Source organism: Bos javanicus, chromosome 8 (assembly GCF_032452875.1).
Source record: "Bos javanicus breed banteng chromosome 8, ARS-OSU_banteng_1.0, whole genome shotgun sequence".
Classification (NCBI taxonomy): domain Eukaryota; kingdom Metazoa; phylum Chordata; class Mammalia; order Artiodactyla; family Bovidae; genus Bos; species Bos javanicus.
The window spans coordinates 3,754,386-3,780,427 of NC_083875.1; the positions used below are offsets into that span (position 1 = coordinate 3,754,386).

Consider the following 26,042-nt stretch of genomic DNA (forward strand, 5'->3'; position numbering starts at 1 on the left):
GTTGCTTGAATCCAAATAAGCCAGACCCTTGGGTATAGAAGGGTGACTTTACTGAAAAATCAGTAGAGCAGACACAGACTAAAGACAGAGGAGAGTGTGAGTCTTGCCAAGCAGGGAGGGGATATTTGCTACAGTCTTGACACTGGAGTCTGGACCCTCCTAGTAGGGTACATTCTGCTGGAGACAGACAGAGATGGTCTTAAGGGACTCACCTTCTATATGTACTTGATCCCATGACCGATCTGATGGATCAATTTTCCCCTGACTTCTTCATTACCGTTCTCCTCCTATTTACATCCAGGCATGCTTCTCCAAGCAACATGCATATCCAAATGAAACGACGGTTCTCCACACTTGTGGCAGTGCTAAAAATAATGAATGATTCGAATGTCTGGGTACTAAACTAGTCTGCAATCAGAAGGTTTTCAATTCCTCATGTTTAAAAAATTTTTGTACTACCTAATAGAACTGTCAGCTGATATAACATTAAAAAATAAATGGAATAATTGATCCCACAGGGCTTATTAATGTATCACTTGAAAAGAGGTTCTCAGAATTTTTATTTGTAGCAGGACATAAATACAGTAATGGAACTGAAGATGTAATGACTTGTTCTAGCATGCAAATCATTGAGCTTATTTTAAAGCCCCATTTTTCTAATTAAAATGCTCAACAAATATTTTCTATGTATTTAATTTTAAATTTGTCAGCTTGATTCATTTGTGGTAAGAATAACAGTGATGATAATTCAAACTATAAAAAATGTTGACACCTAGAGATATATGGTAATAGAAAACTTAGAAAAAATAGTAACTAATTGTGTCTTGTGTATGAGTATGCATTTATTACCAATTAATAAAATAATTTAAGAATAAATACATTACTATAAGGTAAACTTATTTTAATGGAAATTCAAGTTCATGATGATAAAAGGGAAATGTCAACTTTATGATTATAAGCTCAAGCTTGCTGATTGGATTCATCTGTATTTTGTCAAATTAAAAGACTAATGTAGCATAATTTAAAATGTCCATATTTGCACAATATCCTAAACTCAGTCTATTTTAACCATGTAAAACACAGGATAAAATATTTTGGTTTAAAGTTTAATTTTTTTTTTAGAAAGCTTCCAGTTTAAAAGTAATTTTTAAACGATTTTTTCAGGCACATGAAAGAATCTTCTGAAAACTGCTAGCATTAAGTGTTAGCAAAGTGGTTGGACAACAACAGAGATGCATTCCTTGTACAGGAATAAATTATTAGGTCAGGTAGGGCACAGCACTGTGTGAAATCCAGACAGGCCTGAGTCACGTGGACAGTCCTCTTCATGGCTGCTCTGTAATCTAGGCTGAGGAGCAGGCATTTGCTAAAGGACTCAGAGCTCAGTTGATGATGGCATCTTTTTTTTTCTCTCTCAAGTGTTCAGAATTTAAAATTGCTTCTGCAGAGTCATAGACAAAAAGGGATTATGAGAAATACATTGCATTATTTTAGTTCCTGTTAATTAAATATAAATGAAGCCATGGTTTTTTAATCTACAAAATAACAATCTTAATTGGAATCCTGGCTTACTTATTGGATTCTCATCCTTGACATACTTTAATTGATATATAACAAAATTAAAATATATCTGTGGGACACAAAGAAGTGAGCTGTTAGTTAATTGTAAAAATGAAATATCTTTCTCATCCAGACTCTTGTAATAAACTTGATGGCAAGTAGAGTACTTTATTAACTTCACGAGAGTAAAACCAATAATTAAAATGCTCATTCACAGAAACAACTTATTTATATGCAGTTCTGGTTGTCAAGCTTAACAATCATTAAACTGAGAATACATATGAGTATTACAGCAGGATTCACAACATGATTCAAAAACTACTATGGGATTATATAGTCATATTTAGTGTGTTTCAGATAAAACTGAGAGAAGGAGATGGTTTTGGCAATATATTTTATACTTTAATTATGCTGAAGAGAAACATTGTCACATAACAATCCTCCAATAGCAGATATATTTGGGAGCTTGCAAAGAGTTAAGTGCAATGTATTTTCAAAAGTAATTATATTTAAACATCTTTTCATATTATTATATACTTATATTAATATCTTAGACCCAAAGTAGAGACTCAATAATTATTTTCCTATGGGAAATATGTTATTTTATGTTTATATAGAGACAAGATGAAAACCTTCACAAATTAAAGAAAATGAAGATGTGTGTTCAATAAATCTAATATTTTATAATTTACCCTACCTTTGGTACACCATGTTCATCTCTCATTGGTATTTTCTATTTAGCCCAATTGATCCTGAAGAAACTACACTCCAACTCATTATTCTAAGCTTACTGAAAGAAGCATTTGTTAATTTCTTCATGATGAGATGTATGTGCTTTGCTCTTCTACCTCCTGTTACATATTTAATTAATAGAATAACAAGAAATATTTAGAATATAACACAGGCAGGTCCCTCTTTGCTTTAGAACAGCTACATGTGACTTGATATTCCATTGGAATTTTAGACTTGAACAGTGAGTTGTATAACTTGACTGAGAATACTCAGAGTTGTCATTTAGGAAAGTTTTATTCCTAATTCATGCTCAAGATTCACATAGCCAGAAGACTCCCAGTATGTACTTACTGGTTGATGATGTAGTATTAAATTAGCTAAGTGAGATGAAACCTCAATTCTCCAATCACATCTATAAATGAAAAACTTTTTCCCAATGAACCTTAGTATATGCATAAGAAAACAACAGCAACAAAAAACCCACACTACTGGTAGAGAATACTGCTTGTAATTTTACTCATAAAAATTATTTATTAAATTTAATAATATGAAAAAAACCTTGCTGATCAATACACCTGTAAGATATAATTCCATTTGAAAGGAGGTTTTCCCCAGAAGGTCTGAGAAACTGTTCTTATAATGATCATTTTGCAAATATCCCTGGTGAGATTAGACAATTATTTCCCTCATCTCTATGCACTTTCTTTATTTTAAAATCTTTTTTGTGCTTTAAAAATATTTCAAAAAGAGAGCAAGCATTTCTTCAAGTATTAGGAAGCATAATTTTTAGAATGAATGAGGTTTTTCAATCACTGTTGAATTAGTATAGCAAATTCATTTATTTTGTAGTGTTTTTAGCAATTGGAAAAATAAATATTTTTCATTGATGCCTAAATAGCACATAAAATTAGAAGTTGCAGATAAACTGGGTGGAATCTTAAAAAATACACAATAGAATTTGGAAAACAAATGAGAAAACAAGGCATATAAAAAGTGAGAAAATTATTCTTTAACCTTTCAAATCCCATTGCTTGAGAAGGAATTATTGATATAAAAACAGAGGTTCTCAAACTTTGAAGTCTAAGAAATGCTTTAAACTAGTCAATTTCATAAAGTCTCCCTAGAGCTTCTGTTTATGTGGGTTATATCTATTGATATTTATCATTTTAGTAATTTAAAATAGTAATTAAAATATTAGTATATTTAAAATAACACACTCATTAAAATTTAACATAAATACAATATTTTCATGGAAGAGAAGAATATTTCTTAAAACCACACACAAATTTAACTAGAAAGGAGACTGTTTCACATTTTGTGAATCTCATTAATGTCTGATTCAACAAAAAGTAGCTCAATTCTCATGGATATTGGGTTGGCCAAAAGGTTCCTTTGGTTTTTAAATAAAAATAACAGACATCTTTCATTTTCACCAAGACCTTTATTGAACAACAAATTCACCATTTTGTTCTACTATCTTCTTCTATTTTTCAAACAACTGCACAATTCTGTCTTCCCAAAACTTTTTATCTTTTTGAGCAAAGTACTGGTCCAGGTGACTTTTAGGGTCTTCCAGGGAATTGGAATTTTTTCCATTAGAATAATTTTTAAATGACAGATAAATGGACATCTGATGGTGCGATGTATGATGAATTCGGCAGATGCATTGGAACTTCCCAGCCAAGTTCTAACAGTTTTTGCCTGGTCACCAAAGGAACATGTGGTTTTGTGTTATCCTGGTGGAAGATGATACATTTTCTGTTGACTAATTTTGGATGCTTTTTGTGGTATGCTGCTTCCAGTTAGTCTAACTGGGATCAGTACTTGTTGGAATTAATCCTTTGGTTGTCTAGAAGTAGCTCATAATAAAGGACTCCTTTCCAGTGCCACCACATACACAGTATCATCTCCTTTGGATGAATATCGGCCTTTGTTGTAGTTGGTGGTGGTTCATTTCCCGTGCCCCATGATTACATACATTTAGCAAGTTTCTAAGAGATTACTGTAGACAGAATTCAATGTGGTGTTTTTCTAACATTACTTTCTCATGTAATTTTCTAAGGACTATGTTTGATTACTTTATTATTTTTTTTTTTTTACAACATTCAGCTGAGGAATATGCACATGGCTATGTAGAGACTTGTTTATTCCTTTTAGAAATCCTATTTGTGTTCAATGACTTTAGTACTGTTTTATTTAAAATTAAGTGAACATGTTTTGAACAATGAAATGCCATTTACTAAATTACAATTGCATTAAATTAAGTCAGCAAAGTGATCCTCCTGAAACATTAGCTCTCAGTGTATACACACTAAATCCAGACTCTCTGTTTTCCTAAATTAAGGTGGAAAACTTCATTACTCTACCTAAATGCCTGCATATGTGTGGACTGCAGGCAATTTAGAGAGCAAATAAAGGAAGGCAAGGCTTCTTTGTCATTTTCATCTTTTCATCCGGGGGTAAAAATGTGAATTGAGAGCAATTTACAATAACATTGTCACTTCATTTGTTTCTGAAATATCCTTGCCATATTTACATGAAGCTATATGGGTAATTTTTTTTAATAAAACATGAAGATTTTCTGTATGAGCTATTCAACCTTATACAAATATTTTTAACTGACATTTCTGATTTCACCTAAAAACAGGTATCAATATATGCTGCTAAGTCGCTTCAGTCATGTCCAACTCTGTGCAACCCCATAGACGGCAGCCCACCAGGCTCCCCTGTCCCTGGGATTCTCCAGGCAAGAACACTGGAGTGGCTTGCCATTTCCTTCTCCAATGCATGAAAGTGAAAGTGAAAGTGAAAGGGAAGTTGCTCAGTCATGTCCGACTCTTAGCAACCCCATGGACTGCAGCCTTCCAGGCTCCTCCGTCCATGGGATTTTCCAGGCAAGAGTACTGGAGTGGGATGCCATTGCCTTCTCCGATCAATATATAGCCGAGTGCATTAGCTGTGTACCTAGGCTAACCTTTTTGGAGTTTTGAAAAAAAAAAAAAATGGACTTACGAAAGTGCTCTCAGAATGGAAATCATACACATGTAGGGGACTTACTGTATTCTTAAATGAAAATTAATTTTTAAGAATTTTTATGTTTAGGTTAGAATTGCAGAATAGCATGTAACTCAAAATATGATACATAAGATAGATAGTACTGTGTTTTGTAACATGCCAAAAGATTAAGCAATAGTTACTATCACAGGTTTCCCAGGTGGTGCTAGTGGTAAAGAACCTGCCTGCTAATGCAGGAGACACGAGAGATGCAGGTTCGATTCCTGGGTCAGGAAGATCCTCTGGAGGAGGGCATGGGAACACACTCCAGTATTCTTGCCTGGAGAATCCCATGGACAGACGAGCCTGTCAGACACAACTGAAATGACTGAGTGTGCACACACGTGCACTGACTTACATAGAAGTTTCTGAAGATAATCTTTCCTGAATTCATCTTAACATTCATTTGGCTCTTCTTTTCCACAGAGATAGAATATTTTTCATTTATAACTTAAATATATGAAATTATATTTCATTATTTTAAGCTTTTCAGCAAACTTTTATGAGAGAAAAACAGTCACTCAAAACAATACACTATAACCTTACCTCACCTAAGCAATACAGTGTGTATCTGTGTATGTATGGGTATGTATTGGGCTTCCCAGGTGGCTCAGTGGTAAAGAGTCTACCTACCAATGCAGAAGATGTGGGTTCAACCCCTGGGTTGGGAAGATCCCCTGGAATAGGAATTGGCATTTCCTACAGTATTTTTGCCTGGAAAATCCCATGGAGAGTGGAGTCTGGTGGGCTAGAGTCCACGAGGTTACAGAGTCAGACACAATTTAGCGACTGAGCACACAACACATGAAAACAATGGTATGTATTATTTATATCATAACATGTTACATCATATATTAAAAGACTGATAAATCACTTTATCTCCTTAAATTGATTTCTTCAATGGGTACCCCCAAAATATAATCAGTTGTATGTGTTAAAAAAATTAATATAAAAACATATTGCTTCCATTTTATGAACTAAACTTCAAAGCAAATTAATAAGCTCTGTGACAAAATTTCCTATACTATCTTAATCTCCAGATTTTGACTTAATAGTCCAAAGTCAATTTAATTAACCAAAACTATATTCATCAGGCATGATTTAATTTTTTTGTTGATTTGAAAACTAAAGTGAATCTTCAAGTTTGACAACAGTGATATTTTTTAAAATAAGGTTTTCCAAAAAGTAAGGGTTAAAAATATAAAAATATGTTGTGAATTGATGCTATCATTCTAAGAAACACTGATTTTTAATAAAACCTACTTTTAAAAGGATAGATGGACTTGGCTATCAGATTTTGCATAAAATATTAACATGATAATCAACTACAAAAAAGGAAAAACTATCTTAAAAACTAATCAGCGTTCTAGGAATTAGCAAAGACTTTCATTTTTCTAGCTCTAAGAAGCACTGTAATAAAATAAATTACTGCTACTACAGGAAAAATAAGCATTAGAAAATTTGCATACCTACAATCCTCAAATACTTGCTTTGCTTTTTCTGGCTGGAGGATAAGGAAATGGGGAGGAGCTTTACAAGGGAGAAAGGTAGGTGACCTGATTTACCCTTCATGTAAAAGCACACTAGTGGCTGGCTTCTCTGGAGACAGACCATAGTTGACTCTTGAACAACACATTGGGGTTGGGGAGCATGTACCCTACCTGTGTCTTCTGTACATGGGGGAAGGTCCAAGGCCCCCCATGGGGATCCAAACCTCCCCGCCCTCAGGGATGGTTGTACTCCTGATTCAATCTGCCTTAACTACTGTGACCCTAATTCATTCTTTGTTATGGGTGTCAGGAGACTTCAGAAGACATGTTCATTTAATGGGGATCAGGAAACTTCAGGGAGTTGATAAGTATTTATTGATTGAATCAGGGTCAGGAAATCTAAGGCCTTTGGTTGGTTCCATGAAGGTTTGGTTTATGAAGGAAGACTGATTTAATGGGGGTCACAATATTTAAAGGTCCTGATTTAAATTACAGTTGGTGCTGTGTATCCATGGTTGCTCCACAGATTCAACATGGGCTCTTGTGGGACTGTAATATTTATTTTTGAAAAATATCTATAGGTAACTTGACCCACCCCTTTCAAACTCCTGTTGTTCAAGGGTCAACAGTAAATGCTTTCTGTTAGTAGCAGAATCATTATCTCTGAAGCTTATAGCAGAATGAGTTTGCCTTATTGGTACATAAGGACTTCCCTTGTAGCTCAGACTGTAAAGAATATGCCTACAATGCAGGAGACCTGGTTCAATCCCCAGGTTGGGAAGATCCCCTGGAGAAGGATATGGCAACCCACTCTAGTATTCTTGCTCAGAGAAGCCCATGGACAGAGGAGCCTGGTGGGCTACAGTCCATGGGGTTGCAAAGAGTTGGACACGACTGAGCAAGTAACACTTTCTCAACACCAAGGGTATATATATAGATATATGCATGTATTAGTTGCTCAGTTATGCCCAACTCTTTGTGATTCCATGGACTGTAGCCTACCAGACTTCTCTGTCCATGGGATTTCCCAGGCAGGAATACTGGAGTGGGCTGCCATTCCTTTCTACAGATCTTCCTGACCCAAGGATTGAATTTGCATCACTTATGTCTCCTGCATTGGCAGGTGGGTTCTTTACCACTAGTGCCATCTGGGAGGCTATACACATCCATATATATAAATATGTGGACGCGGGGGGATTCGCTGGTGAGTCAGCAGTAAAAAGCCCTTCTGGCAATGCAGGAGATGCAGATTTGATCCCTGGGTCAGGAAGACACCATTGAGAAGGAAATGGCAACTCATTCCAGTATTCTTGCCTGAAAAATCCCACAGACAGAGGAGTCTGGTAGGCTACAGTCTATGGGGTCTCAAAGAGTTGGACATGACCAAGCAACTAAACAACAACAGTGTGTGTGTGTGTGTGTGTGTAACTGCCATGTGACATACATTATTGTCTCCAAAAATATTGAGTTGCTTTATGACTGATATAGCATCTTCTGTTTATTTGCTTAGAAGATATATGATGTGATAAAGAAAAAGAAAACTTTTGGGAGTTAAGCTGCTTCATACCTGCATCAAGGTTACTAGTACCCTCAAAATTCTTATGGTAACTTGATATTGGGAAAGATCTTATAATTTATGCAATGCATTTGATGTTCTGATACTTTGTGTTATATCAGGATTCTAGAAGCCAAATTGCCCTTTCAGACTTTGTAGATATAATGGTTGAAACACCAAGGTGTTTCCCCTGAATTCTCCACCATAACTGTGTAGATAAAGGCAACTTAAGAAGAGCACAAGTTTAAAGACAGCTGTATCACATTACAGACCTGGGTCCCACTTCTTTCTTATTCCTGGCTTGAATGTCAGTCAGGCAAAATTTGTATTCTTATAGAATGGAAGGCTCAATAAACATTTACTTTGTGAAAAAGTATAGCTAAATTTCATGGTATGTTGGTATAGCCTTTGAGTTAGAACTGAAAACCTGTTGTAGTAACTGCTTCTCAGAAGAAGTATTTTGGGGGAAGTAGGGACCATTGCTCGGAGAAGGCGATGGCACCCCGCTCCAGTAATCTTGCCTGGAAAATCCCATGGACGGAGGAGCCTGGTGGGCTGCAGTCCATGAGGTCGCTAAGAGTCGGACACGACTGAGCGACTTCACTTTCACTTTTCACTTTCATGCACTGGAGAAGGAAATGGCAACCCACTCCAGTGTTCTTGCCTGGAGAATCCCAGGGATGGGGAGCCTGGTGGCTGCCGTCTATGGGGTCGCACAGAGTCGGACACGACTGAAGTGACTTAGCAACAGGGACCATTGCTATGGCACCTTAGTGACAAATGGAGTCCAGTGCATAAACCCTGACAAAATTGAAAGAACAAGTGATTCTGTGACATTCCTGGAAATTAGAGGGCTGGTTAAACCAAGCAAGCAATCTAGTTATGAGAAATTCATTATTATTTCACAAGGTGCTGCTAATAAAGAACTTCAGAGGCTAACAAGACTTTTTGCTTTTGGTCAAACTGTCATTCTCATCTAGGAAACTTATTGTGCCCTGTTCTCAAAATCAAGATGAAGAGGTCTGAGTTTGCATGTGGTCTGGGCAGAAACATTCAAACATCTTACAGAGTAAATGGTAAAGGTGCTTCAGGTAGGTACTTATGACCTGTGTGCTCAGATAATAGATCATGTTGGCAGACAGGAACCTTTGTTCTAAATTGAAAAGTGCTATCAAGTGGTGACTCTTTGGATTCGAGACTCTCAGTTTCATGAGAAAGTCACTCACTACACCTAAAATGAAAGGTAATTATTGGCATATCACTTGGCAGTAGTCATGACTGCTCTCATTACAAAAGGGCATTAGAAAATTCTGAGGTCAGAAAATCCCATTATGCCCTAGAGGATGTCAGGGAGTTATTAGAATATGGAAGGTGCAGGGTTGCAGATTTCATTCTGAATGGATGTGTTAGGGAATACACCGTAAGGGGCACGTTGTGTGAGTGGGAGCAGCTGTTCTGTCATATAGAGAAGGTGGTCTTCCCTGCACCTCTTGTGTTCCTGTGAGGTCACAGCCCCACCAGTCTCTCCCAGCTGTGCCCGAGTAGGCTGCTTGGCTCAAACACAAGGCTTGCAAATGCGAACAACTTACCATGGGAGGAAGGGCAAGTCTCAAGGGTGGGTGGAGTCTAAGACTCTATATTTAAGCTAATGATGAGTTAGTGCTGGATTAGCATTTAGGCATTCAGTGGCTTCACTGTATGGTCAGGCCTCTGGGCCTCTGATAAACTGGATAATAAACAACGGTGAAGACACGGACGCAACCTAAATGTCTACCAACAGAGAAAAGGATAAAGAAGAGACAGTAGATACACACACACATGAGTATTACTCAGTCATTAAAAAGAGTGAAATGATGCCATTTTCAGCAACAGGGAGGGACCTAGAGACGGTCATACTGATTAAGTCAGAAATATTGTATGACATCCCTTAAATGTGGAATCTAAAAAGAAATGAACTTACTTATAAAACAGCAAGAGACAGAGAATAAACTTAATGGTCTCCAGGGGGAAGGATAGGGGGAAAGGACAGGTAGGAAGTTTGGGATGGTGATGCACACACTGCTATATTTAAAATGGATAACCAGCAAGGACCTTCTCTATAGCACAAGGAACTCTGCTCAAAGTTATGTGGCAGCCTGGATGGGAGAGAAGTTTGGGGGAGAATGGAGACATGCATATGTATGACTGAGCCCCTTTGCTGTTCACCTGAAACTATCACAACATTGTTTGTTAATTTGCTATACAAAATAAAAAGTAAAAAAATAAGAAGGCTGGAAAGGATATAATTACATGATTCATATCTTTCCCACTGGAGGTACCTCTTGAGAGTAGATTTCAGTAAAAAATCAAAGGTAACCAAGGGAGATGCATATGCTTATTAGGTTGGCTGTGATAATCATTTCACTATGCATATGGGGATCAAAATATCATCTTGTATGTTTGCTGGTAAGTTGCTTCAGTCGTGTCTGACTCTGTGTGACCCCAGAGATGGCAGCCCACCAGGCTCCCCTGTCCCTGCGATTCTCCAGGCAAGACACTGGAGTGGCTTGCCATTTCCTTATATGCAATTTTGTTTAAAATTTTACAAATATATATATATATAAAACCAGATCAGATTTTCAAATCAGATTCACAGAAGCCATCAATGTATCCAATGTCAAATGTTACAACAGCTCCTAATTATTTCAAGGATATATACTATCAACAGCTGAGAAAATAGAGTGATCCAGACCAGCTCCAGTTCTGCCCTAGGTCCTGCCTTTCACAGCTGACCTGTGCTGCTCCACCTAAGACAACACTTGAGGTCTGAATGTAGGGTTTTACGAGTTCCTTAGAAATATTTCAGTTATGAGCAACCTCATTGTTTTCTTCTAGGATTGTTTACTTGTGTTGTCTTCTATAGCAACATGATTCTTGGATTCTCTGCTAATTTCCTGTAAATGATCTTTAGCAAGCTTTCCTGGAGATCTCCACAGATAGAGGAGACTGGTGGGCTACAGTCCATGGGGTCACAATGAGTCGGATACATCTGAGCATTCATGGATGCATGTTTAGCAAGGGGCAGCCTGCTAAAGTTATTTTGAAGCTAATATCTCTTCACCTGAGAAATACCACCCCCTGAGTCAATTTACCTGTAGCCCAAGCAACAAGGTATGTCACGTTTCTTCTTTTCTTTTTGCCAGGGGCACATGCTCTGGTAAACTGAGTGAGGGGATCAGAAGCCAGCTGTTTTGCTCCTTCCTTCCTTTCATCACCTCATAAAAACTGTCTTTCATTTTGCTTGATACATTGTTCTAGACCTGGATGCAAATTTACATGTAAACAAGTGATGCAAATGACATTCAAACCATTGTCTTTGAAAAAGTATATTAGTAAGTCTTCTCTAAACTGTGCCAGACACTTAGTTTTGTCAAGTTCTTTGTGACCCCATGGACTATAGCCCACCAGGCTCCTCTGTCCAGGGGATTTTCTAGGCAAGAATACTGGAGTGAGTCATCATTTCCTTCTTCAGGGGATCTTCCCAACCCAGGGATCAAACCCAACTCTCCTGCATTGTATGAGGAGTCTTTACTACCTGAGCCAAGTATTCTCTAAGGGTAATTCTAACTTCTTTCTCTGTTGCTAAATTTAACAGGCTCTGAATGCAGCTCCATTACTCAGTGGGAAGGAAGATCTTGATTCCTTTCCTGTCTAATTGTATAATATCTGCCTTGAAAAGGGACTGGGGAGAAATGTGAGCTAGTCTGCTGTTATGATCATGTTAGAGGGTGAAAGGTTGTTGCTGAACCATGCAAAGATGCTGGGATTCTTGGCCTCTGGAGGAGAATTCAAGCCGGGGCCACAGATGAGGCTTGATCGCTCAGAGCTTTGTGTAATAAAGTTTTATTAAAGTATAAAGGAGATAGAGAAAGCTTCTGACATAGACATCAGAAGGGGCAGAAAGAGTACCCCCTTGCTAGTGTTAGCCATGGAGTTATATACTCTCTAATTAGTTATTACAGTGAATCAAAAGAATGTCTGGAGGTTGTAAAGAACTCACTAGCCCTACTCCCATAATTTACATTTTAAGATAATAGGATTAGCCAGAAGGTTTTTTTCCAGAGACTGTCTTCAAGCAGGATACATTATTGTTATATAATCCTAAGGAATGTAGAGGGACAAAAAATGTTTGTCCTTTCTTCCTCCTCGAGAACTCCAGACCCCTCTCTCCTTGGGGACCCCTGGACTTCTTATCAATTTGCCTAGGAATTGACTTTCTCAAGGGTAAGTAGTATTTCTGCTGACCTGGAAAACCCAACCATGGAGAAGACAGATGGGTTAAAAGATGTGTGTGTGCTCAGTCATGTCCAACTCTTTGTGACCCCATGGACTGTACCCCACCAGGCTCCTCTGTCTATGGAATTCTGTGGGCAAGAATAATTGAGTGGGCTGTCATTTCTTACTCCAGGGGATCTTCCTGATTCAGGGATGGAACCTGTGTCTCTTGTGTCTGCCTTCATTGGCAAGTGGGTTCTTTACCACCAGTGCTACCTGGGAAGCCCAGGAAAAAGGAGGAGATCATAGCATAGGGAAGAGGCTCTTGGAATTCTATTGCAATCAGGGATGGGCTACCATTATGTTTCCCCCAAGTACATGAAACACTAGAACAAAACTCCCACCTGTCTCAGATCTGATACTAATGACCAATGTTGGGGATAATTTCTGGGGCTGTCCTCTCTGGATAAGGGAAAATAGACAATTGCTGAATTCCAAGTTCATCTACAGGGTCATGTCAATAATTTTGAGTAAAGGAGTGGGAAGGGGTACTCATGTGATGCTTATCAGAGTCCAAAACAGCTGGTCCACAGTATATCAGTCACATGAATTCATCTGGTTAATGAAAAGATTAGCCAGAGGAAATGATACCAACAAACTAGACAGAGCAGAAGGCTGAACAACAGAGATTCGGCATTCTGGGTGACCATAAATAAAGCTGGAATGTGGAACTGCCAAGAGAGCAGCCTTAACGTGATGAAAAGAAGGTTGAAGCTGCCTGGTCAGTGTTATCACCACTCATCTGTGAATGAAACACAGACTTAAAGATAGTGGAAGGAGACTCTAGTCACAAAAGAGATGGATTTGGGTATGATTTGGTGGCCAAAATTACAGGTGTTGAAAAGTGAAAGTGTCAGTTGTTCAGTCATGACTGACTCTTTTCCACCCTATGGACTATAGCCCACCAGATACCCTGTCCATGGGATTTCCCAGGAAAGAATACTGGAGTGGGTTGTATTTCCTCCTCAAAGGGATCCTCCAGACCCAGGGATGGAACCCAGGTCTCTTGCATTGTAGGAGGATCCTTTACCATCTGAACCAGCAGGGAAACCCCAAATTACCATTATGTTACCTCCATTTCACTGGAATTGGAAGACTGATGGCCTTCCCAGGTAGAGATGTTATAGGAATTAGATGGCCCCAGTGACAGTCTCATGAGACACACAATATTTTTTGGCACAGGACAATTTTTCAAACGGTATGAGATTCATTGGTGTGTAAAGCAGTGCTGTGTGTGATGGGTTGGTCAGCATTGGTCCACTGTGATCCAGTTTGTTAGGAGCTGCTCTTAGGGTGATGATCAGTTTCAGTATTTTAGGTTATTCATCATTATATAAAGGACTTGCAAACTATCATAATGACCCAAGAGGGAGGTCTCTTCCAGGAGACCAAAAACAGTTATAAAACCAGTCTGGAGGGACAACATATACCTAATTGAATGAATTAACAGGATAAAAATTGTGTTGGAACTTCACTTCTGTGGATAATGCTGGGACCAGGATGGAATGCATGCAAAGCGACTAGACTTCTAGAGAGCCAGGTTAAGGAAGACCAATGATGGGAAATCTATGCTAAACCAAACATGGCAGTTTATCACTGGACAGTCAGGTTTTCATTGTCTTCTGGATGAAAATGAAATTTATCTTATCGATGGTACAACTGGCTTTGAATGGACAAATAAAGGAAAGAAAAACTTGTCTTAGAAATGGAGAAGGGGCAATAGAAGATGAAAAGGTTAGATAGGATCACTGAATCAATGGACATGAGTTTGAGCAAACTCTGGGAGATGATAGTGAAGGACAGGGAAGTCTGGTGTGATGCAGTACATGGGGTGGCAAAGAGTCGGAAATAACTTAGCAACTGAATGATAACAAAAGAGACATTATGGGAGGTATATAGTGTTAATACACTATAACAATTGAAAGTTGTCAGTTGTAAACACTTGTTTTACAGTGTAGTTATATTCACAAACCAGATGGAATTCAGAATTGGCAAAATAATATTATTCTAGTCACCACTGTTATCACTAAGAGTGGTGTGGTATATTGGAAAGAAATGGAAAAAGACTCTTTAAATATAAGCTGTTTAGTTCAGTTCAGTCACTCAGTCATGTCTGACTCCGACCTCATAAACTACAGCACAACAAGTTTCCTTGTCCACCACCAACACCCAGAGCCTGCTCAATCATGTCTATGGAGATGGTAATGCTATCCAACCATTTCATCCTTTGCTGTCCCCTTCTCCTCCTGCTGTCAATCTTCCCCAGCATCAAGGTTTTTTTCTAATGAGTCAGTTCTTCCCATCAGGTGGTGAAAATATTGGAGCTTCAGCTTCAGAATCAGTCCTTGCAATGAATATTCAGGACTGAATGTCTTTTAGGATTGACAGGCTTGATCGCCTTGCAGTCCAAGGGACTCTCAGGAGTCTTTACCAACACCACAGATTAGTTCAGTTCAATTTAGTTGAGTGGCTCAGTCGTGTTTGACTTTTTGCAACCCCATGAACTATAGCACACCAGGCCTCCCTGTCCATCACTAACTTCTGGAGTTTACCCAAACTCATGTCAATTGAGTCAGTGATGCCATCCAGCCATCTCATGCTCCGTGGTCCCCTTGTCCTCCTGACCGCAATCCCTCCCAGCATCAGGGTCTTTTCCAATGAGTCAACTCTTCACATGAGGTGGACAAAGTATTGGAGTTTCAGCTTCAACATCAGTCCTTTCAATGAACACCCAGGACTGATCTCCTTTAGGATGGACTGGTTGCATCTCCTTGCAGACCAAGGGACTCTCAAGAGTCTTCTCCAACATCACAGTTCAAAAGCATCAATTCTTTGGCGCTCAGCTTTCTTTATAATACAACTCTCACATCCATACATGACTACTGGAAAAACCATAGCCTTGACTAGATGGAGCTTTGTCATCAAAGTAATGTCTCTGCTTTTTAATATGCTGTCTAGCTTGGTCATAACTTTCCTTCCAAGGAGTAAGCATCTTTTAATTTCATGGCTGCAATCACCATCTGCAGTGATTTTGGAGCAAAAAAAAAAAAAAAAAAAATCTGACACTGTTTCTAATGCTTCCCCATTTATTTGCCATGAAGTGATGGGACTGTATGCCATGGTCTTAGTTTTCTGAATGTTGAGCTTTAAGCAAAACTTTTCACTCTCCTGTTTCACTTTCATCACTTTTTGTTTAGTTTTTCTTCACTTTCTGCCATAAGGGTGGTGTCATCTGCATATCTGAGGTTATTGATATTTCTCCCAGCAATCTTGATTCCAGCTTGTGCTTCTTCCAGCCCAGCGTTTCTCATGAGGTACTCTGCATATAAGTTAAATAAGCAGGGTGACAGTTTACAGGCTTAACATACTGCTTTTCCTATTTTAAACCAGTCTGTTGTTCCCTGTCCAGTTCTAACTGTTGCTTGCTGACCTGCATACAGGTTTCTCAAGAGGCAGGTCAGGTGATCTGGTATTCTCATCTCTTTCAGAATTTTCCACAATTTGTTGTGATCCACATAGTCAAAGGCTTTAGCATGTCAATGATGCAGATGTTTTTCTGGAACTCTCTTGCTTTTTTGATGATCCATCGAATGTTGGCAATTTGATCTCTGGTTCCTCTGCCTTTTCTTAATCCAGCTTGAACATCTGGAAGTTGATGTGAACATCTCAGTTCATGTACTTTTGAAGCCTGACTCAGAGAATCTTGAGCATTACTTTGCTAGCCTGTGAGAAGTGGTATTTTGAGGTAGTTTGATTACATGCTGTATTGTGTGGCAAACATTAGGTTAATATCTCCAGTATGGTTATGGGGTATAGCAAAGCATTTGTATATTCATAAACAGAATTAAATAAACACCAGACTTAAAGTAGACCAGCGACTGATTAACTGCCTTTAGGCCAGATTTGACTGGTAATTTGTTGTTAATGTATTTTTATAGGGCCCATGAGCTAATCATGCTTTTAAGATTCTTTAAGGGTTATTAACAAATGGGGCTTCCTTGGTGACTCAGTGGAAAAGAATTTGCCTGCCAAAGCAAGAGACATGGGTTCTGTTGCTGCGTTGGGAAGATCTCCTAGAGAAGGAAATGGCAAGTCACTCCAGTATTCTCACCAGGGAAATCCCATGGACAGAGGAGCTGGAGGGCTACAGTCCAGGGGGTTGAAAAGTGTTGGACACGACTTGGCAAATAAACACACAGCCAAACAAATAGAACAAAGAAGAATATATGATAAAGACTGTGTCCTGCAAATCCTTGAGCAGTCACTGTCTGTCTAGGCTAATCCATGCCTCCCATCCCCAGAATGTCCATATCTTTATCCCCACAACCTGAGAACGTTAACTTCATGGTGGTGGGGCAGGGGTGGGGGGACACTGCAGATGTGATTAAGGTTGTTAAGACAGAGAGAGTATCTGGGGTTATCCAGGTGGATCCCAGGTCACCTCAAGGGCCCTTATGAGGAGGAAGCAGGAGAGATGTGAAGATGAAGGCAAGAGGCCACAGTGACCATGTGGCTTCTAGGGGCTTAAAAAGGCGAGGGGATGAACTCTCTCCTCAGGGTCTCTGAGGACCAGACCTGAGGACACCCTGACCTTAGCTCTGTTAGACTCAATTTATACTTTTGTCCCCCAGGACTCTAGCTGGAAAAAAAAAAAGTGTGTTTTTTAAACTGTTATATGAACAGTAATTTGTTACAGCAGGAGAAAGAAAGCTGACATACAAGCCCTTTTCAGAAACAGCTTGCTGGCTCCTGTGGCAGATGATGCCGAGGAGGAGAAAATATTTGGGGCAGTCTGGCGCTAGTGGTAAAGAACCTGCCTGCCAGTGCACGAGGCATAAGAGACGTGGGTTTGATCCCTGGGTCGGGAAGATTCCCTGCAGGAGAGCATGGCCACCCACTCCAATATTCTTGCCTGGAGAATCCCAGGGACAGAGGGGCCTGGAGAGCTACGGTTCATAGGCTCACCAAAAGTAGAACATGGGTGAAGCAATTTAGCAAGAATAGATGTACTGATTTAAACCCTCAAAGAATAGAATGCCTATGGAAACAAATCCCCCAGTTAAACATTTAAATTTGACCTCAGGAAAAATGCACAGTTAAATGCCTCCATCATCATATGTATAAATTTTCAAATCACATATGGATAATAGGGAGGAAAATCATTTTTGCTGGTAAAAGAACAAAAGACCTGTGAGGGGAGATGTTCAAGGTGAAGAAACTTCTTAGAAAGGAATTCTACTCATGCCTAGATTGTTTAAATTATGGTGATCACTGGGACGTTAGCAGGCTTTATAAAATAGTACTAAAAATAGTACTTTATTTTAAAAGAGAGTACTAGAGAAAATGCTGAAAACTAATCAAGAGAAATACCTCGCAAGGAGATATCGAACAACGTGAGAAAAGAACTGTCAAAGAAGTTCTTAAGCACTGTGCCTGCAAACTGTTTTCCCCTTTTATGGTGGAATTGTCCTCACAAACCAACCAACTTGAATTATTTCAAGTGGATCCTGTTATCTTCTAAAGGCTGCTTTCTTGCTCAGTCATTCAGTCGTGTTCAATTCTTTGCGATCTGATGGTCTGTAGCCCACCAGGCTCCTCTGTCAGTGGGATTTCCCAGGCAAGAATACTGGATTGTGCTGCCATTGCCTACTTCAGGGGATCTTTCTGACCCAGAAACTGAACCTGTATCTCTGTGTCCCCTGCATTGCAGATGGATTCTTTACCACCGCACCATCTGGGAAGTCCTCATTTTTTAAAATACTGGAGCCCAAAAATGGATGAATAGAGGAAAGGAAAGCATGTTGAGAGGCTAACAGGAAGGAAGGCCAGGGATCTCCAAACGGAGGAAATAGGCTGCAAGTGTCAGACTTTTTTCTTTTTTTGGAGAAGGCAATGGCAACCCACTCCAGTACTCTTTTCTGGAAAATCCCATGGACAGAGGAGCCTGGTAGGCTGCAGTCCATGGGGTCACAAAGAGTCGGGCACGACTGAATGACTTCACTTTCACATTTCACTTTCATGCATTGGAGAAGGAAATGGCAACCCACTCCAGTGATCTTGCCTGGAGAATCTCAGGGATGGCGGAGCCTAGTGGGCTACCATTTATGGGGTTGCACAGAGTCGGACACGACTAAAGCAACTTAGCAGCAGCAGCAGCAGTCAGACTTTTTTTTTGTTGTTGTTTTTTCTTCTCTCTTAAGTGGCAGGAGGAAGCAAACTAGTGATGTATTTTTTCCCTTTTCTACACAAATTTAAAAAGAGGTTTCTCTTAAAATACTTTGTTGCCATAATGACACCTGGTTCCATCTGAATTTAACTTTTCTCAAATCTTGAGTTAACCAATGCATTTTTCTTATGGAAATGTTTGTCTTAAGCTATGTTAATGTACTTACTATGCATTTACCCCAAACTCTTCTTCAAGTCGATTCAGCCTAATGGCGCAGAGGAGACTTGACAAACTAGTATGTTATACTCAGACATTGTTCTCCTAATCTATGTAAATGAAACTATTTGTATGGTAATCTGCCTTTCTACAAGATTCAAGTCAACCATTTTATGGCCTGGGATGACTCACCTGGTGCCAAGATTATCCAAAATACATCTTGTGGGTGAAGGGCCTGGTGCCATTCTCTGAGTTTTAAGACATTCCTTTCTTTCATTAACAGACTGCTAGTAACTATATAACATCCAGCTAAAGACGAGCAGGTGGGTATTCTGCCCACTTCTGATGTCCATGTCAGAAGTTTCCCTATCTCCTTTATACTTTAATAAAACTTTATTACACAAAAGCTCTGAGCGATCGAGCCTCATCTCTGGCCCCAGATTGAATTCTCTGGAGGCCAAGAATCCTGGCATCTTTTGTGATTCAGCAACAACCTTTCAATGTGACAGATGTTTCACTGGACCCTGATTGAAAATACATACATCACAAAATGTGAAAATAACACACATACACACACACACACACACACACACACACACACACACACCCATTCAATGGACGGTCTCTAAGCCCCATACCTCTAGTTACATAAAGGTTCAGAAAAACTGTTTTCCCATCTTACTGCATGCATATCCATAATTATAATAGCAAACTCTCAGAGACAATTCTGTTCAAAGCAGGAATAAGACCAATTATGACAAAACCAGTTCTATTTCCTTCAGTACCACCCACCCTAATGGTAATACAAGGGTTAACAAATTAATTTACCCTTTCTAAATTAATCTGTTATATTATCTTCTATTGATCTTTTCTAATGCAAATGTCTTGCTGGCAAAATACAGTGGAGATTTGTTTGACCTCTTTATTGTTGAAGGATATGGCAATTAATTTTTAAATTGAGATTCCAATTAGCTTTCTGCTCTTGCAATATTTTACCTAAATCTTCCTTTAAAGTTCTGCTAAGGTCACCAGAAAAAGATTGTCTAAACAAGCCTGTAATAAAAGGTAGAAGTAAAGAAAACATTTCTTATGTTATGTACCAAATTGAGGTTACTCTAGGTTAACTGAATCTGATTCTTTGAAGAGATAAAGATGCTCTAAATCACGAAGAATTAATCAAAAAATTCTAATTGAAAAACAGGACCTCAGAAGTCTATTATAAGAGAAAGTGCCAACTTAGCAAAACAAAGCAGCTAAATCTGAAAGACATTTTACAGATGACTGCAATCATGTGTATGTGTTAGCTGCTTAGTCGTATCCGACTCTTTGAAACTCCATGGACTGTAGCTTACCAGGCTCCTCCATCCATGGAATTTTCCAGGCAAAAGTACTGGAGTGGGTTGCCATTGCCTTCCTCTTATGAAAATGTTACAGGGAAGAAGAAGAAAAAGCCCCAGAGAGTAAGATTTCAAAATTAGGACCACCCTTGGAGAGCATCACCGACTCAATGGACATGAGTTTGAGTGAACTCTGGGAGTTGGTGATGGACAGGGAGGCCTGGTGTGCAGTGATTCATGGGGTTGCAAAGAGTTGGACATGACTGAGCAACTGAACTGAACTGAGGAGAGCCTCTGAGGAGAGCATGGCAACCCACTCTAGTATTCTTGCTTGGAGAGTCCCTGTGGATAAACCTCGTGACTACAGTCCATGAGGTCTCAAAGAGTTGGACACTACTGAGCGACTAAGCCTCTAACAGGAAGCCTCTAACAGGAAGAAATTGAGCTTCCTAAATGGAGGTGATCTGCATGTGAAATTTTCAGATGTCTGTGAAGATACTAAGACAAGGGGTGATGTCTCAGTAGTTACTGAAGGGCAAATGAGAGCAAGGTTACAGACACAAGAGTGGACAGAGAAGAGCTTCCCAGGACAGGTCTAGAACAACCCCATCCAGCCTAACCATTCAGGTTAGGCATTTAAAAGCACATCAAAAAGCTTTCCTCTTTCACTGCTGATCTCTCTGGCTTTTACTGACCTTGAATAAGATGAAGATGAGAGAGTGGCCAGAAAATAAGAATTAAAAATGACAATCTGGAAATGCCCTACTGGGCATGAATACAACATATAATGGTCACAGGAGAGGGAACTCTGATACAGCGGACTTGGTTTTTCAAACATTCAAATCCCTCAGCTCAGAGGGTTTGGTACAGAGAAGGGAAGGAAGAAGGGTCGGTGTGCAAGTTCAAGGGTACACCACTTTCACACCTCAGTCTCTCTGGGGTCATTTGTATTTACAAAATGAAGGATGGGAATTGGATTTGAGGGTAACTTCAAGTTTCCATTAATTTGGTATCTCTAAACATAAATTCTAGGCAAGTTGGATTGAAATGAAAGGTGTTAAGAGTTTATTATTTAAATATTTACTTTAGAAAGGCAAAAAATCTGATATAATTTAGTTTTTAGATTGCTAACATGTTTTTGATTATTCCTTTATAGATGTTCTTATTATATCAGGCATACTTATATGTTGGCTTATAAAGAATCATGTGCTTTGAACCAGACTACATATTAATCTCAGATACAATTCAAACATCAACATTTATTGTACAGAGGGTTAATAATTTCACAGCCAACTGGTATTTGCTGTTGTCACTGAGGCATTAAGGTAATGCTGAATTACTGTATTTCATCACTACACTGATCTTCATTTTGGTATATTCCTAATTCATGCCAGTTTTCATTTCATTTAAATCTAATAGGCTATATCCTTAAGAAAAATCTGAAGTGCACAGGTTCTTCCATTTCTAAATATAAATTAGCAAAGGCTAATTTAGCATGTTTCAAGGCTGCCATATAATTCATGGTAATAGTTTTATCTCTCAGAAATTGTCAATCCAATCTTAATAGTAAAAGATATTTACTTTGTCAGGAAAAAGGATTTGAAAGCAATATGACTAGTTCATATTTCCTGGGGAAGATAGAAGTTTTAATTTACATATATTTTGAGACAATATTTATACAGGGATTTAAATGGAAAATGCCATGACCTAGCAAAAGACCCTGATCTTCTGTCTTTTCTTCATTTATTCCCATAATATTGTACTTATCTCACTTTGGACAGATAAACACACTCTATTGCAGGGAACTGTAATATATATTACATATATATATGTAAGTTAGTTGTGGCTTTACAACTAAATCATAAGTTCTTTTTATTAGGATTTGTAGCAAGATGTCTTTGTAAATTCCAGCATGTTATAAAGAGTTTATTTTAAATTTAAGCTCATTAATTTATTTCTAGAATATACTGTATAATAGTTACCTGAGATGTGAAGGTATCTTCATGTGTTCTCACAGGAACCTTTAGGTGAGCAAGGAAACTCATCAAGCAGTTGGATAAGCAAACATTCTTCCAGGAATTTCTACAGACTGAGCTGACTCATCTCTCTACTTAGGACTTTGTCATCTAGAAGGAAGCCTACATGCAAACACAAAAGGCAGACTTGTGAACACAAATACAAACCACAGGATTAACATGTAGATTTAAGTGTGATGCAATTTAGGAAACAAAAAGAACAGCTGGCCAGAAATAGTTCTATATCCATCAAAGAAAATATTTTTTGTTGGAACTTATATGAAATATTTGACACATGGGAGCTGACACTTTAGACTTAAAAAATAGTCACAACCTAAAAGTTGAGAGTTGTTTTATTCAGCAGAAATTTCTAGGACTTAAGCCTGGGAGATAGTAACTCGCATCTCTAGTTGCTCCATCTCAGATAAGGAGACAGGTGATATAGAAGTTTGCAACAAAAGACAGGTAATCTGAATATATAAAAATATTATATATATATTTTGTGAATTAAAGAAAATCAGGTATCCCAAGTTAAGAAATTTAGCACTTTTCTATGTATGGGAAGATGCAATAGTCTAGGCTTACTGAAATCATTCCTTTCATATGCATCTCAGCTATCTGGGGCCAGTATCCTGTTTCTCACATCCTAGGCTTCCTTTGGGCTCACCATAGGGCGTGGCTGCAGCCTCATGGTGGCTGATGCCATGTCTTCTTTCTAAATGCCCTTAGACTCAGGAATTCACATATGGAGAGTTGAAAACCATGATGACTGTAACATCCTTGTTTATGAATATGAAAGCAAATACTGCATTTCTCAACACATAGACTTTTCAAAGAGGGACAGGAAGATTATTTGAAATGCATGTGTCTGTCCACTTAGGAAAAATAGTACTGATCATGTATAGATTGTAGTAACTGATGTAGAATTTGTCTGCTTGAAACTCAAGGCTGAAGTATGCTGAGCACTTAGGGCAACTAAGGTAAAAGGAAGGTGATGCAGAAGGAAGAGTGGAGTCATGAATACATGGTTCTGAGATGACTGTGAGTCATTCTAGGTTCCAAAAAGGAGGATAACTAGGTGATATAAACACACTTATGCCTGATAATTCTTATTACTATGTACTATATACTATATGTGTGTTAGTTTTTGTGTGTATAGATGGCATCCATAAAAGGCATTTTTGTCACTTTTTAAAAAATTTTGCCTAACATATACATATAATTACAAGTTTTAAGCCTACAAAAGACATACTGTATTAAAAGACATACTGTATTTGACTGTGTGGAAAGAATAAATGTAAAGTTGCCTAACTGGTGATTCCAACATTCAAATGGATAGATATATACTAGATATATAATGCATGTATGTATCAACATGTATATTTGTAAGATAGATGCATATATTCTAAATGAAGTGTATAATAAAATAAAACAACTACCCCAAAAGGTAATAATTTTATCATTTTAACTGAAAATTAAAGAATAATTATAATGTAAAGAAAACACATAAACCTGAGAACAGTACTGAAAATATTCTCATATGTTTACTACAAAAGATGACTGTGAATGTTGATGTTTCAGCATACTTTTTTGTGAGGATGTGGGACAACCCAAGAAGTGGAATGAGTGCTATGGAACAGATGTTACGAGAATTCTCAGGGACATTAAATAGTTTTACTCTACTTTGGTTTTAGTTGCAAATATTCATCTTAACGTACAAAGATCTCTAATTAGAATACAATAGACAAAGAACTATAATCCAAGAGAAAATCTTTTTAGCAGATGATTGTTGAGAAATTTCACTGTAACAAGTATAATAAGTCTGTAAAGGAGAAACAGTGGGGCAAAAAGTAATCAAAATCTGCATTTCTAACTTTGAAAGTTTGCAGTCTTTTTGCAGTAATCCTTAAACAGTAAGTTTTCCGATACTATAAAGTAAAATTTTATTTTTGGAGCACTAGACATTCTTTATATCATGTAATACACTAAAAAAAAAAAAACCTCCCTTTTAAACCAACTTTTATTTCCTGGTAGATATATAGTTCATTGGAGAAGGAAATGGCAACCCACTCCAGTGTTCTTCCTGGAGAATCCCAGGGACGGGGGAGCCTGGTGGGCTGCCGTCTATGGGGTCGCACAGACACGACTGAAGTGACTTAGCAGCAGATATATAGTTAGGCTTGGTATAAAAACTGTAATTCAAAAAGATGTACTGGTTTTATCTCTAATTTGTTAATGAGTTTTCAAACTCATTATGTGACTACATAATCTACTAAATGAGGAAAGTATCAATTATAAAAAGAAAATGCACTCTAAGAAGACCATCTATAATTCAGAGGTATGCTAAAGTCTTTCAAATGCATGATTTTAACATTTAAATTGGAAATCAATTTAAATATCTTTTTCTTAAAAATACTTGAGTTGTTAATTTTATGATAATTTTAATTTTATATGCCTGAAACTAGGAAGTCATGTTTTAGGTTTAAAACTTCATAATATTAATTATATGTTGAAGGAAATCAGAATTTGCTGTACCAAAATATTCTTCTTTGACAAAACAATTTTTTAAAATATTTACTGAGGTATAGTTGATTTACAATGTTATGTTAGTTTTAGATGTACAAAAAAGTGAATCAGTTATACATATACATATGTCCACTCTTTGTTAGATTATTTTACCACATAGGTCATTACAGAGTATTAAGTAGACTTTCCTGTGCTATACAGTAGGTCCTTGTTAATCTGTTTTATATATAGTAGTATGTATGTCAGTTCTAGTCTTCCAATTTATCCTTCCCTGCTCGTCCCTGATTTGTTTTGAGCTGAAAGCAATTAACGTTCTGCCCTTCCCCTTTCAGTCGAAAAGCAGGACACACATTTCCCTTTGCAAAGGTGTGACTTCTTCCAGAACCAGGAAGATAAGCATGACTCAGTCACTGAAAACACTTTCAACTCTTTTAAATGATGAAAGCATCAAATTGAGTCACATAATAAACCTTACTAAATAACCCTAATCTTCCATTAGTTTTCCCCCATGTATTTTACCTATTGTAATTTATTGCCCTAGAAACACAACTTTCCCTTCCTTTGTCTAATTACTTCACAATTTATTGCCCATGATTAAAATGACTTATAAGCCTCTAGATCTAACCACTTCTTTGTGGTTTCCACTTCTTTTCTGTGAGGCTCCCTGTATGCATGCAAAACGAACCTTTCTCCTGCTCACCTGTCTTTTTATCAATTTGATTTGCAGACTTCAGTCACTTCTTTCCTGAACCTGAGAGGATACAGGAAAGACTTCATTGTTGTTGTTTTTACATCCTCTACAATATTGAAACATGGTGAAAAAATCATAATTTGAGTGGGAAGTAAGGTTGGGAAACCCATAGCAAACCCGTCACACTTTTCCCTATTTTCATATTTTGACTTGTATATTTAATCACTTATTTGGAAACAACAAATCCTCATTTTCTATTTCATCAGGCAAAAACATGAGTGAATGATCCCTGGGACTATAATGGGTCAGAAGAGAGTCATCTGAGATCCAGAGAAGAAGCAGAGCATACAGAACAGGCCAAATGATCCAGGTTCAAGTAGAAGGTA

At 38.1% G+C, this 26,042-nt stretch overlaps 1 long non-coding RNA gene across 2 annotated transcripts in view; it reads right to left on the bottom strand.

The window, feature by feature from the left end:
- Nucleotides 1–437: 437 nt before the first annotated feature.
- The window catches only part of LOC133252388 (uncharacterized), a 39,464-nt gene continuing 13,859 nt past the window's right edge, over nt 438–26,042 (bottom strand). For both annotated transcript variants that reach the window (XR_009737900.1, XR_009737901.1), the window contains exons 2-3: nt 22,407–22,562; nt 438–1,441 (exon numbers count right to left, since the gene is read on the bottom strand). This is a non-coding gene — a long non-coding RNA (uncharacterized LOC133252388). The remainder of the gene's footprint in view (nt 1,442–22,406; nt 22,563–26,042) is intronic.